Raw genomic sequence first — 13,703 nt, forward strand, 5'->3', positions numbered from 1 at the left:
GCCCCAGTGGCCTAATGGATAAGGCACTGGCCTCCTAAGCCAGGGATTGTGGGTTCAAGTCCCATCTGGGTTGGATGGAAGCAGAGTGGCGCAGCGGAAGCGTGCTGGGCCCAGAGGTCGATGGATTGAAACCATCCTCTGCTAAACAGTTTATTTTAAGTGCGAACAACATTTTTAAAAAATATGTCTTTTCATGGGCATAATGTCTCAGTGCCATTATAAATTTTTTTTTACCTCTTCCAACAGTTCGTATATGTCATACTGTTTACACAGTATCCCAGTGGCCTAAGATACTGGACTCCTAAGCCATGGATTGTGAGTTCTAGTCTTTTCTGAAGTGGCTGAGAGCAGAATGGCGCAGCGGAAGCGTGCTGGGCCCATAACCCAGAGGTCGATGGATCGAAACCATTCTCTGCTAAATAGTTCATTTTAAGTGAGAACAACATTTTTTAAAAATGTGTCGTTTCATGGGCATGTCTCAGTGCCATTATAATTTTTTTTTTACCTCTTCCAACAGTTCGTATAGGTCATACTGTTTACACAGTATCCCAGTGGCCTAAGATACTGGACTCCTAAGCCAAAGATTTTGAGTTCTAGTCTTTTCTGAAGTGGCTGAGAGCAGAGTGGCGCAGCGGAAGCGTGCTGGGCCCATAACCCAGAGGTCGATGGATCGAAACCATCCTCTGCTAAACAGTTTATTTTAAGTGCGAACAACATTTTTTAAAAATGTGTCGTTTCATGGGCATGTCTCAGTGCCATTATATATATTTTTTTACCTCTTCCAACAGTTCATATAGGTCATACTGTTTACACAGTATCCCAGTGGCCTAAGACACTGGACTCCTAAGCAATGGATTGTGAGTTCTAGTCTTTTCTGAAGGGGATGAGAGCAGAGTGGCGCAGCGGAAGCGTGCTGGGCCCATAACCCAGGGGTCGATGGATCGAAACCATCCTCTGCTAAACAGTTTATTTTAAGTGCGAACAACATTTTTAAAAAATGTGTCGTTTCATGGGCATAATGTCTCAGTGCCATTATATATATTTTTTTACCTCTTCCAACAGTTCGTATAGGTCATACTGTTTACACAGTATCCCAGTGGCCTAAGACACTGGACTCCTAAGCAATGGATTGTGAGTTCTAGTCTTTTCTGAAGGTGATGAGAGCAGAGTGGCGCAGCGGAAGCGTGCTGGGCCCATAACCCAGAGGTCGATGGATCGAAACCATCCTCTGCTAAACAGATTATTTTTAGTGCGAACAACATTTTTTAAAAATGTGTCGTTTCATGGGCATGTCTCAGTGCCATTATATATATTTTTTTACCTCTTCCAAAAGTTTGTATAGGTCATACTGTTTACACAGTATCCCAGTGGCCTAAGATACTGGACTCCTAAGCCAAAGATTTTGAGTTCTAGTCATTTCTGAAGTGGCTGAGAGCAGAGTGGCGCAGCGGAAGCGTGCAGGTCCCATAACCCAGAGGTCGATGGATCGAAACCATCCTCTGCTAAACAGATTATTTTCAAAAATGAAACGCAAACAGAAATTAGAAAGCTATATTTCATCTGCATGTCTCAGTGCTATCCAGTACACATTGTTTTTACTGCTTGTATCAGTTTGTACTATTTGCAAAAGGTAGACAGTGCCCCAGTTGCCTAGTGGATAAGGCACTGGCCTCCTAAGCCAAAGATTGTGGGTTCAAGTCCCATCTGGGGTGGATGGAAGCAGAGTGGCGCAGCGGAAGCGTGCTGGGCCCATAACCCAGAGGTCGATGGCTCGAAACCATCCTCTGCTAAACAGTTTATTTTAAGTGCGAACAACATTTTTAAAAAATGTGTCGTTTCATGGGCATAATGTCTCAGTGCCATTATAATTTTTTTTTACCTCTTCCAACAGTTCGTATAGGTCATACTGTTTACACAGTATCCCAGTGGCCTAAGATACTGGACTCCTAAGCCATTGATTGTGAGTTCTAGTCTTTTGTGAAGTGGCTGAGAGCAGAGTGGCGCAGCGGAAGCGTGCTGGGCCCATAACCCAGAGGTCGATGGATCGAAACCATCCTCTGCTAAATAGTTTATTTTAAGTGCGAACAACATTTTTAAAAAATGTGTCGTTTCATGGGCATAATGTCTCAGTGCCATTATAATTTGTTTTTTACCTCTTCCAACAGTTCGTATAGGTCATACTGTTTACACAGTATCCCAGTGGCCTAAGATACTGGACTCCTAAGCCATGGATTGTGAGTTCTAGTCTTTTCTGAAGGGGATGAGAGCAGAGTGGCGCAGCGGAAGCGTGCTGGGCCCATAACCCAGAGGACGATGGATCGAAACCATCCTCTGCTAAACAGTTTATTTTAAGTGCGAACAACATTTTTAAAAAATGTGTCGTTTCATGGGCATAATGTCTCAGTGCCATTATATATTTTTTTTTACCTCTTCCAACAGTTCGTATAGGTCATACTGTTTACACAGTATCCCAGTGGCCTAAGATACTGGACTCCTAAGCCATTGATTGTGAGTTCTAGTCTTTTGTGAAGTGGCTGAGAGCAGAGTGGCGCAGCGGAAGCGTGCTGGGCCCATAACCCAGAGGTCGATGGATCGAAACCATCCTCTGCTAAATAGTTTATTTTAAGTGCGAACAACATTTTTAAAAAATGTGTCGTTTCATGGGCATAATGTCTCAGTGCCATTATAATTTGTTTTTTACCTCTTCCAACAGTTCGTATAGGTCATACTGTTTACACAGTATCCCAGTGGCCTAAGATACTGGACTCCTAAGCCATGGATTGTGAGTTCTAGTCTTTTCTGAAGGGGATGAGAGCAGAGTGGCGCAGCGGAAGTGTGCTGGGCCCATAACCCAGAGGTCGATGGATCGAAACCATCCTCTGCTAAACAGTTTATTTTAAGTGCGAACAACATTTTAAAAAAATTTGTCGTTTCATGGGCATAATGTCTCAGTGCCATTATATATATTTTTTTTACCTCTTCCAACAGTTCGTATAGGTCATACTGTTTACACAGTATCCCAGTGGCCTAAGATACTGGACTCCTAAGCCATTGATTGTGAGTTCTAGTCTTTTGTGAAGTGGCTGAGAGCAGAGTGGCGCAGCGGAAGCGTGCTGGGCCCATAACCCAGAGGTCGATGGATCGAAACCATCCTCTGCTAAATAGTTTATTTTAAGTGCGAACAACATTTTTAAAAAATGTGTCGTTTCATGGGCATAATGTCTCAGTGCCATTATAATTTGTTTTTTACCTCTTCCAACAGTTCGTATAGGTCATACTGTTTACACAGTATCCCAGTGGCCTAAGATACTGGACTCCTAAGCCATGGATTGTGAGTTCTAGTCTTTTCTGAAGGGGATGAGAGCAGAGTGGCGCAGCGGAAGCGTGCTGGGCCCATAACCCAGAGGTCGATGGATCGAAACCATCCTCTGCTAAACAGTTTATTTTAAGTGCGAACAACATTTTTAAAAAATGTGTCGTTTCATGGGCATAATGTCTCAGTGCCATTATATATATTTTTTTACCTCTTCCAACAGTTCGTATAGGTCATACTGTTTACACAGTATCCCAGTGGCCTAAGATACTGGACTCCTAAGCCAAAGATTTTGAGTTCTAGTCTTTTCTGAAGTGGCTGAGAGCAGAGTGGCGCAGCGGAAGCGTGCTGGGCCCATAACCCAGAGGTCGATGGATCGAAACCATCCTCTGCTAAACAGTTTATTTAAAGTGCGAACAACATTTTTTAAAAATGTGTCGTTTCATGGGCATGTCTCAGTGCCATTATATATATTTTTTTACCTCTTCCAACAGTTCGTATAGGTCATACTGTTTACACAGTATCCCAGTGGCCTAAGACACTGGACTCCTAAGCAATGGATTGTGAGTTCTAGTCTTTTCTGAAGGGGATGAGAGCAGAGTGGCGCAGCGGAAGCGTGCAGGGCCCATAACCCAGAGGTCGATGGATCGAAACCATCCTCTGCTAAACAGTTTATTTTAAGTGCGAACAACATTTTTAAAAAATGTGTCGTTTCATGGGCATAATGTCTCAGTGCCATTATAATTTTTTTTTACCTCTTCCAACAGTTCGTATAGGTCATACTGTTTACACAGTATCCCAGTGGCCTAAGATACTGGACTCCTAAGCCATGGATTGTGAGTTCTAGTCCTTTCTGAAGGTGATGAGAGCAGAGTGGCGCAGCGGAAGCGTGCTGGGCCCATAACCCAGAGGTCGATGGATCGAAACCATCCTCTGCTAAACAGTTTATTTTTAGTGCGAACAACATTTTTTAAAAATGTGTCGTTTCATGGGCATGTCTCAGTGCCATTATATATATTTTTTTACCTCTTCCAAAAGTTCGTATAGGTCATACTGTTTACACAGTATCCCAGTGACCTAAGATACTGGACTCCTAAGCCAAAGATTTTGAGTTCTAGTCATTTCTGAAGTGGCTGAGAGCAGAGTGGCGCTGCGGAAGCGTGCAGGTCCCATAACCCAGAGGTCGATGGATCGAAACCATCCTCTGCTAAACAGATTATTTTCAAAAATGAAACGCAAACAGAAATTAGAAAGCTATATTTCATTTGCATGTCTCAGTGCTATCCAGTACACATTGTTTTTACTGCTTGTATCAGTTTGTACTATTTGCAAAAGGTAGACAGTGCCCCAGTGGCCTAATGGATAAGGCACTGGCCTCCTAAGCCAGGGATTGTGGGTTCAAGTCCCATCTGGGGTGGATGGAAGCAGAGTGGCGCAGCGGAAGCGTGCTGGGCCCATAACCCAGAGGTCGATGGATCGAAACCATCCTCTGCTAAACAGTTTATTTTAAGTGCGAACAACATTTTTAAAAAATATGTCGTTTCATGGGCATAATGTCTCAGTGCCATTATAATTTTTTTTTTACCTCTTCCAACAGTTCGTATAGGTCATACTGTTTACACAGTATCCCAGTGGCTTAAGATACTGGACTCCTAAGCCATGGATTGTGAGTTCTAGTCTTTTCTGAAGTGGCTGAGAGCAGAGTGGCGCAGCGGAAGCGTGCTGGGCCCATAACCCAGAGGTCGATGGATCGAAACCATTCTCTGCTAAATAGTTCATTTTAAGTGCGAACAACATTTTTTAAAAATGTGTCGTTTCATGGGCATGTCTCAGTGCCATTATAATTTTTTTTTTACCTCTTCCAACAGTTCGTATAGGTCATACTGTTTACACAGTATCCCAGTGGCCTAAGATACTGGACTCCTAAGCCAAAGATTTTGAGTTCTAGTCTTTTCTGAAGTGGCTGAGAGCAGAGTGGCGCAGCGGAAGTGTGCTGGGCCCATAACCCAGAGGTCGATGGATCGAAACCATCCTCTGCTAAACAGTTTATTTTAAGTGCGAACAACATTTTTAAAAAATATGTCGTTTCATGGGCATAATGTCTCAGTGCCATTATAATTTTTTTTTTACCTCTTCCAACAGTTCGTATAGGTCATACTGTTTACACAGTATCCCAGTGGCTTAAGATACTGGACTCCTAAGCCATGGATTGTGAGTTCTAGTCTTTTCTGAAGTGGCTGAGAGCAGAGTGGCGCAGCGGAAGCGTGCTGGGCCCATAACCCAGAGGTCGATGGATCGAAACCATTCTCTGCTAAATAGTTCATTTTAAGTGCGAACAACATTTTTTAAAAATGTGTCGTTTCATGGGCATGTCTCAGTGCCATTATAATTTTTTTTTTACCTCTTCCAACAGTTCGAATAGGTCATACTGTTTACACAGTATCCCAGTGGCCTAAGACACTGGACTCCTAAGCAATGGATTGTGAGTTCTAGTCTTTTCTGAAGGGGATGAGAGCAGAGTGGCGCAGCGGAAGCGTGCTGGGCCCATAACCCAGGGGTCGATGGATCGAAACCATCCTCTGCTAAACAGTTTATTTTAAGTGCGAACAACATTTTTTAAAAATGTGTCGTTTCATGGGCATAATGTCTCAGTGCCATTATAAATTTTTTTTTACCTCTTCCAACAGTTCGTATAGGTCATACTGTTTACACAGTATCCCAGTGGCCTAAGATACTGGACTCCTAAGCCATGGATTGTGAGTTCTAGTCTTTTCTGAAGTGGCTGAGAGCAGAGTGGCGCAGCGGAAGCGTGCTGGGCCCATAACCCAGAGGTCGATGGATCGAAACCATCCTCTGCTAAACAGTTTATTTTAAGTGCGAACAACATTTTTTTAAAATGTGTCGTTTCATGGGCATGTCTCAGTGCCATTATATATATTTTTTTACCTCTTCCAACAGTTCGTATAGGTCATACTGTTTACACAGTATCCCAGTGGCCTAAGACACTGGACTCCTAAGCAATGGATTGTGAGTTCTAGTCTTTTCTGAAGGTGCTGAGAGCAGAGTGGCGCAGCGGAAGCGTGCTGGGCCCATAACCCAGAGGTCGATGGATCGAAACCATCCTCTGCTAAACAGTTTATTTTTAGTGCGAACAACATTTTTTTTAAATGTGTCGTTTCATGGGCATGTCTCAGTGCCATTATATATATTTTTTTACCTCTTCCAAAAGTTCGTATAGGTCATACTGTTTACACAGTATCCCAGTGGCCTAAGATACTGGACTCCTAAGCCAAAGATTTTGAGTTCTAGTCATTTCTGAAGTGGCTGAGAGCAGAGTGGCGCAGCGGAAGCGTGCAGGTCCCATAACCCAGAGGTCGATGGATCGAAACCATCCTCTGCTAAACAGATTATTTTCAAAAATGAAACGCAAACAGAAATTAGAAAGCTATATTTCATTTGCATGTCTCAGTGCTATCCAGTACACATTGTTTTTGCTGCTTGTATCAGTTTGTACTATTTGCAAAAGGTAGACAGTGCCCCAGTGGCCTAATGGATAAGGCACTGGCCTCCTAAGCCAGGGATTGTGGGTTCAAGTCCCATCTGGGGTGGATGGAAGCAGAGTGGCGCAGCGGAAGCGTGCTGGGCCCATAACCCAGATGTCGATGGATCGAAACCATTCTCTGCTAAACAGTTCATTTTAAGTGCGAACAACATTTTTAAAAAATGTGTCGTTTCATGGGCATAATGTCTCAGTGCCATTATAATTTTTTTTTACCTCTTCCAACAGTTCGTATAGGTCATACTGTTTACACAGTATCCCAGTGGCCTAAGATACTGGACTCCTAAGCCATGGATTGTGAGTTCTAGTCTTTTCTGAAGTGGCTGAGAGTAGAGTGGCGCAGCGGAAGCGTGCTGGGCCCATAACCCAGAGGTCGATGGATCGAAACCATCCTCTGCTAAACAGTTTATTTTATGTGCAAACAACATTTTTTTAAAATGTGTCGTTTCATGGGCATGTCTCAGTGCCATTATATATATTTTTTTAACTCTTCCAACAGTTCGTATAGGTCATACTGTTTACACAGTATCCCAGTGGCCTAAGATACTGGACTCCTAAGCCATGGATTGTGAGTTCTAGTCTTTTCTGAAGTGGCTGAGAGCAGAGTGGCGCAGCGGAAGCGTGCTGAGCCCATAACCCAGAGGTCGATGGATCGAAACCATCCTCTGCTAAACAGTTTATTTTAAGTGCGAACAACATTTTTAAAAAATATGTCGTTTCATGGGCATAATGTCTCAGTGCCATTATAATTTTTTTTTTACCTCTTCCAACAGTTCGTATAGGTCATACTGTTTACACAGTATCCCAGTGGCTTAAGATACTGGACTCCTAAGCCATGGATTGTGAGTTCTAGTCTTTTCTGAAGTGGCTGAGAGCAGAGTGGCGCAGCGGAAGCGTGCTGGGCCCATAACCCAGAGGTCGATGGATCGAAACCATTCTCTGCTAAATAGTTCATTTTAAGTGCGAACAACATTTTTTAAAAATGTGTCGTTTCATGGGCATGTCTCAGTGCCATTATAATTTTTTTTTTACCTCTTCCAACAGTTCGTATAGGTCATACTGTTTACACAGTATCCCAGTGGCCTAAGACACTGGACTCCTAAGCAATGGATTGTGAGTTCTAGTCTTTTCTGAAGGGGATGAGAGCAGAGTGGCGCAGCGGAAGCGTGCTGGGCCCATAACCCAGGGGTCGATGGATCGAAACCATCCTCTGCTAAACAGTTTATTTTAAGTGCGAACAACATTTTTTAAAAATGTGTCGTTTCATGGGCATAATGTCTCAGTGCCATTATAATTTTTTTTTTACCTCTTCCAACAGTTCGTATAGGTCATACTGTTTACACAGTATCCCAGTGGCCTAAGATACTGGACTCCTAAGCCATGGATTGTGAGTTCTAGTCTTTTCTGAAGTGGCTGAGAGTAGAGTGGTGCAGCGGAAGCGTGCTTGGCCCATAACCCAGAGGTCGATGGATCGAAACCATCCTCTGCTAAACAGTTTATTTTATGTGCGAACAACATTTTTTTTAAATGTGTCGTTTCATGGGCATGTCTCAGTGCCATTATATATATTTTTTTAACTCTTCCAACAGTTCGTATAGGTCATACTGTTTACACAGTATCCCAGTGGCCTAAGATACTGGACTCCTAAGCCATGGATTGTGAGTTCTAGTCTTTTCTGAAGTGGCTGAGAGCAGAGTGGCGCAGCGGAAGCGTGCTGAGCCCATAACCCAGAGGTCGATGGATCGAAACCATCCTCTGCTAAACAGTTTATTTTAAGTGCGAACAACATTTTTAAAAAATATGTCGTTTCATGGGCATAATGTCTCAGTGCCATTATAATTTTTTTTTTACCTCTTCCAACAGTTCGTATAGGTCATACTGTTTACACAGTATCCCAGTGGCTTAAGATACTGGACTCCTAAGCCATGGATTGTGAGTTCTAGTCTTTTCTGAAGTGGCTGAGAGCAGAGTGGCGCAGCGGAAGCGTGCTGGGCCCATAACCCAGAGGTCGATGGATCGAAACCATTCTCTGCTAAATAGTTCATTTTAAGTGCGAACAACATTTTTTAAAAATGTGTCGTTTCATGGGCATGTCTCAGTGCCATTATAATTTTTTTTTTACCTCTTCCAACAGTTCGTATAGGTCATACTGTTTACACAGTATCCCAGTGGCCTAAGATACTGGACTCCTAAGCCAAAGATTTTGAGTTCTAGTCTTTTCTGAAGTGGCTGAGAGCAGAGTGGCGCAGCGGAAGCGTGCTGGGCCCATAACCCAGAGGTCGATGGATCGAAACCATCCTCTGCTAAACAGTTTATTTTAAGTGCGAACAACATTTTTAAAAAATATGTCGTTTCATGGGCATAATGTCTCAGTGCCATTATAATTTTTTTTTTACCTCTTCCAACAGTTCGTATAGGTCATACTGTTTACACAGTATCCCAGTGGCTTAAGATACTGGACTCCTAAGCCATGGATTGTGAGTTCTAGTCTTTTCTGAAGTGGCTGAGAGCAGAGTGGCGCAGCGGAAGCGTGCTGGGCCCATAACCCAGAGGTCGATGGATCGAAACCATTCTCTGCTAAATAGTTCATTTTAAGTGCGAACAACATTTTTTAAAAATGTGTCGTTTCATGGGCATGTCTCAGTGCCATTATAATTTTTTTTTTACCTCTTCCAACAGTTCGTATAGGTCATACTGTTTACACAGTATCCCAGTGGCCTAAGACACTGGACTCCTAAGCAATGGATTGTGAGTTCTAGTCTTTTCTGAAGGGGATGAGAGCAGAGTGGCGCAGCGGAAGCGTGCTGGGCCCATAACCCAGGGGTCGATGGATCGAAACCATCCTCTGCTAAACAGTTTATTTTAAGTGCGAACAACATTTTTTAAAAATGTGTCGTTTCATGGGCATAATGTCTCAGTGCCATTATAATTTTTTTTTTACCTCTTCCAACAGTTCGTATAGGTCATACTGTTTACACAGTATCCCAGTGGCCTAAGATACTGGACTCCTAAGCCATGGATTGTGAGTTCTAGTCTTTTCTGAAGTGGCTGAGAGTAGAGTGGTGCAGCGGAAGCGTGCTTGGCCCATAACCCAGAGGTCGATGGATCGAAACCATCCTCTGCTAAACAGTTTATTTTATGTGCGAACAACATTTTTTTTAAATGTGTCGTTTCATGGGCATGTCTCAGTGCCATTATATATATTTTTTTAACTCTTCCAACAGTTCGTATAGGTCATACTGTTTACACAGTATCCCAGTGGCCTAAGATACTGGACTCCTAAGCCATGGATTGTGAGTTCTAGTCTTTTCTGAAGTGGCTGAGAGCAGAGTGGCGCAGCGGAAGCGTGCTGAGCCCATAACCCAGAGGTCGATGGATCGAAACCATCCTCTGCTAAACAGTTTATTTTAAGTGCGAACAACATTTTTAAAAAATATGTCGTTTCATGGGCATAATGTCTCAGTGCCATTATAATTTTTTTTTTACCTCTTCCAACAGTTCGTATAGGTCATACTGTTTACACAGTATCCCAGTGGCTTAAGATACTGGACTCCTAAGCCATGGATTGTGAGTTCTAGTCTTTTCTGAAGTGGCTGAGAGCAGAGTGGCGCAGCGGAAGCGTGCTGGGCCCATAACCCAGAGGTCGATGGATCGAAACCATTCTCTGCTAAATAGTTCATTTTAAGTGCGAACAACATTTTTTAAAAATGTGTCGTTTCATGGGCATGTCTCAGTGCCATTATAATTTTTTTTTTACCTCTTCCAACAGTTCGTATAGGTCATACTGTTTACACAGTATCCCAGTGGCCTAAGATACTGGACTCCTAAGCCAAAGATTTTGAGTTCTAGTCTTTTCTGAAGTGGCTGAGAGCAGAGTGGCGCAGCGGAAGTGTGCTGGGCCCATAACCCAGAGGTCGATGGATCGAAACCATCCTCTGCTAAACAGTTTATTTTAAGTGCGAACAACATTTTTAAAAAATATGTCGTTTCATGGGCATAATGTCTCAGTGCCATTATAATTTTTTTTTTACCTCTTCCAACAGTTCGTATAGGTCATACTGTTTACACAGTATCCCAGTGGCTTAAGATACTGGACTCCTAAGCCATGGATTGTGAGTTCTAGTCTTTTCTGAAGTGGCTGAGAGCAGAGTGGCGCAGCGGAAGCGTGCTGGGCCCATAACCCAGAGGTCGATGGATCGAAACCATTCTCTGCTAAATAGTTCATTTTAAGTGCGAACAACATTTTTTAAAAATGTGTCGTTTCATGGGCATGTCTCAGTGCCATTATAATTTTTTTTTTACCTCTTCCAACAGTTCGTATAGGTCATACTGTTTACACAGTATCCCAGTGGCCTAAGATACTGGACTCCTAAGCCAAAGATTTTGAGTTCTAGTCTTTTCTGAAGTGGCTGAGAGCAGAGTGGCGCAGCGGAAGTGTGCTGGGCCCATAACCCAGAGGTCGATGGATCGAAACCATCCTCTGCTAAACAGTTTATTTTAAGTGCGAACAACATTTTTAAAAAATATGTCGTTTCATGGGCATAATGTCTCAGTGCCATTATAATTTTTTTTTTACCTCTTCCAACAGTTCGTATAGGTCATACTGTTTACACAGTATCCCAGTGGCTTAAGATACTGGACTCCTAAGCCATGGATTGTGAGTTCTAGTCTTTTCTGAAGTGGCTGAGAGCAGAGTGGCGCAGCGGAAGCGTGCTGGGCCCATAACCCAGAGGTCGATGGATCGAAACCATTCTCTGCTAAATAGTTCATTTTAAGTGCGAACAACATTTTTTAAAAATGTGTCGTTTCATGGGCATGTCTCAGTGCCATTATAATTTTTTTTTTACCTCTTCCAACAGTTCGTATAGGTCATACTGTTTACACAGTATCCCAGTGGCCTAAGACACTGGACTCCTAAGCAATGGATTGTGAGTTCTAGTCTTTTCTGAAGGGGATGAGAGCAGAGTGGCGCAGCGGAAGCGTGCTGGGCCCATAACCCAGGGGTCGATGGATCGAAACCATCCTCTGCTAAACAGTTTATTTTAAGTGCGAACAACATTTTTTAAAAATGTGTCGTTTCATGGGCATAATGTCTCAGTGCCATTATAATTTTTTTTTTACCTCTTCCAACAGTTCGTATAGGTCATACTGTTTACACAGTATCCCAGTGGCCTAAGATACTGGACTCCTAAGCCATGGATTGTGAGTTCTAGTCTTTTCTGAAGTGGCTGAGAGCAGAGTGGCGCAGCGGAAGCGTGCTGGGCCCATAACCCAGAGGTCGATGGATCGAAACCATCCTCTGCTAAACAGTTTATTTTAAGTGCGAACAACATTTTTTAAAAATGTGTCGTTTCATGGGCATGTCTCAGTGCCATTATATATATTTTTTTACCTCTTCCAACAGTTCGTATAGGTCATACTGTTTACACAGTATCCCAGTGGCCTAAGACACTGGACTCCTAAGCAATGGATTGTGAGTTCTAGTCTTTTCTGAAGGTGCTGAGAGCAGAGTGGCGCAGCGGAAGCGTGCTGGGCCCATAACCCAGAGGTCGATGGATCGAAACCATCCTCTGCTAAACAGTTTATTTTTAGTGCGAACAACATTTTTTTTAAATGTGTCGTTTCATGGGCATGTCTCAGTGCCATTATATATATTTTTTTACCTCTTCCAAAAGTTCGTATAGGTCATACTGTTTACACAGTATCCCAGTGGCCTAAGATACTGGACTCCTAAGCCAAAGATTTTGAGTTCTAGTCTTTTCTGAAGTGGCTGAGAGCAGAGTGGCGCAGCGGAAGCGTGCAGGTCCCATAACCCAGAGGTCGATGGATCGAAACCATCCTCTGCTAAACAGATTATTTTCAAAAATGAAACGCAAACAGAAATTAGAAAGCTATATTTCATTTGCATGTCTCGGTGCTATCCAGTACACATTGTTTTTACTGCTTGTATCAGTTTGTACTATTTGCAAAAGGTAGACAGTGCCCCAGTGGCCTAATGGATAAGGCACTGGCCTCCTAAGCCAGGGATTGTGGGTTCAAGTCCCATCTGGGGTGGATGGAAGCAGAGTGGCGCAGCGGAAGCGTGCTGGGCCCATAACCCAGATGTCGATGGATCGAAACCATTCTCTGCTAAACAGTTCATTTTAAGTGCGAACAACATTTTTTAAAAATGTGTCGTTTCATGGGCATAATGTCTCAGTGCCATTATAATTTTTTTTTACCTCTTCCAACAGTTCGTATAGGTCATACTGTTTACACAGTATCCCAGTGGCCTAAGATACTGGACTCCTAAGCCATGGATTGTGAGTTCTAGTCTTTTCTGAAGTGGCTGAGAGCAGAGTGGCGCAGCGGAAGCGTGCTGAGCCCATAACCCAGAGGTCGATGGATCGAAACCATCCTCTGCTAAACAGTTTATTTTAAGTGCGAACAACATTTTAAAAAAATGTGTCGTTTCATGGGCATAATGTCTCAGTGCCATTATATATTTTTTTTTACCTCTTCCAACAGTTCGTATAGGTCATACTGTTTACACAGTATCCCAGTGGCCTAAGATACTGGACTCCTAAGCCATGGATTGTGAGTTCTAGTCTTTTCTGAAGTGGCTGAGAGCAGAGTGGCGCAGCGGAAGCGTGCTGGGCCCATAACCCAGAGGTCGATGGATCGAAACCATCCTCTGCTAAATAGTTTATTTTAAGTGCGAACAACATTTTTAAAAAATGTGTCGTTTCATGGGCATAATGTCTCAGTGCCATTATAATTTGTTTTTTACCTCTTCCAACAGTTCGTATAGGTCATACTGTTTACACAGTATCCCAGTGGCCTAAGATACTG

At 43.0% G+C, this 13,703-nt stretch overlaps 5 non-coding genes across 5 annotated transcripts; all 5 read left to right on the forward strand.

Moving 5' to 3' along the window:
- On the forward strand, positions 1-83 carry trnar-ccu (transfer RNA arginine (anticodon CCU)). Its single transcript has one exon. It is a non-coding gene; the product is annotated as a tRNA-Arg (tRNA).
- Positions 84-1,639: 1,556 nt separating this feature from the next.
- Positions 1,640-1,712, forward strand: trnar-ccu (transfer RNA arginine (anticodon CCU)). The gene has a single exon. It is a non-coding gene; the product is annotated as a tRNA-Arg (tRNA).
- Positions 1,713-4,657: 2,945 nt separating this feature from the next.
- Positions 4,658-4,730, forward strand: trnar-ccu (transfer RNA arginine (anticodon CCU)). The gene has a single exon. It is a non-coding gene; the product is annotated as a tRNA-Arg (tRNA).
- Positions 4,731-6,848: 2,118 nt separating this feature from the next.
- trnar-ccu (transfer RNA arginine (anticodon CCU)) lies at positions 6,849-6,921 on the forward strand. Its single transcript has one exon. It is a non-coding gene; the product is annotated as a tRNA-Arg (tRNA).
- Positions 6,922-12,853: 5,932 nt separating this feature from the next.
- Positions 12,854-12,926, forward strand: trnar-ccu (transfer RNA arginine (anticodon CCU)). The gene has a single exon. It is a non-coding gene; the product is annotated as a tRNA-Arg (tRNA).
- The last annotated feature ends 777 nt before the right edge of the window (positions 12,927-13,703 follow it).

Source organism: Oncorhynchus clarkii, chromosome 7 (genome assembly GCF_045791955.1).
Source record: "Oncorhynchus clarkii lewisi isolate Uvic-CL-2024 chromosome 7, UVic_Ocla_1.0, whole genome shotgun sequence".
Taxonomy (NCBI): domain Eukaryota; kingdom Metazoa; phylum Chordata; class Actinopteri; order Salmoniformes; family Salmonidae; genus Oncorhynchus; species Oncorhynchus clarkii.